Raw genomic sequence first — 1149 nt, 5'->3', positions numbered from 1 at the left:
AAAAAAAAAAAAAAAAAAAATCACGTCAGCATAAACATACACCTTTTGCTTCTCTGGTCACACAAGTGCAAAGATTCCCCCACAAAGTCCAGAATAAGCTTTAGATTAGTAGTTCATGATTAAACACACATTATTTACCTGAAACAGCTTTGGGAAAATGTGGAGATTTTTAACACATCCTTAAAAATAGCTTATGCCTTCACTGAATCTCCTGTTTATTCTACAGCAACCCAAAGGGAGAGTCAACAAAGACAAAAATGCAGAAAAAATAAATAGAATCCCAATGATCTATGAGACACTTGGTGAAAGAAGAAATCTGTACCTGATGATGACTGAAGAGGACCACATGCCTCATACGTGGCTAACGCTGTGTACACAGGCTAGTTCATGTTATATAATCTGAATGGTTCATCCGAGTTTTATATCAGTGTCATTCCTCTATTTACCAGAAGGGAAGAAGCTGAGGAAAAATCAATACGAGAGTTTATTTGGGCCATGGCGGAGGGCCACAGCCCAGAACTCACTTCCAGGTCGCCTTGGGGAGTGCTCGGGAGAAAAAAGAGGAGGTTCAGAGTTTTTACAGAAAAAAGGACAAATCAGAAGAAGTTAATACAAATATCGTTTGTCAGGAATTCTCGTTGGTTTAGACAAATAACATTGATTAGTGATTGGCTATACACTGTGTACTGGAGGTTAAGAGTTATGGTGTCCGGTGTATGGCATTTTATAGCTATTTGGTATCAGTCTAAAGCCCAGAAAGCGAGTGTCTTCAAGAAGTAATTACACCGCTCAAAGAGGAGTGAAATGTGATTGCTATTACATTTCAGAAGCCTTTATGGACCTGATAATTTAAAGAAGTAGTTTACATTCCTCATATAGAAAGTTTTTTTTCCTGTCTTACATTTAATATTTATGTAACAAATGCCTATTTAAAGGATGGATAGATGATGAATGGTAAAATGAAAAAATATCAATGGCACATAATTCCAAAAAGCTATGCGGCAGCATAATGAAAGCACGAGTTTGTAGCCAGACATACAGGGATTCACATCTCCTATTGTTGTGCCTGAATCGCAGGATCCCCACAAATCACCCCAGACCCAGTCTGATGCAAAAGCAAGAGGTTGTTTATTAACAGGCCTGGGCTTC

The sequence above is a fragment of the Otolemur garnettii genome, unplaced genomic scaffold (genome assembly GCF_000181295.1).
Source record: "Otolemur garnettii isolate 467f Iridium unplaced genomic scaffold, OtoGar3 scaffold00107, whole genome shotgun sequence".
NCBI lineage: Eukaryota > Metazoa > Chordata > Mammalia > Primates > Galagidae > Otolemur > Otolemur garnettii.
The sequence above is the reverse complement of the archived record's forward strand: the minus strand, read 5'-3'. Positions refer to the sequence as shown.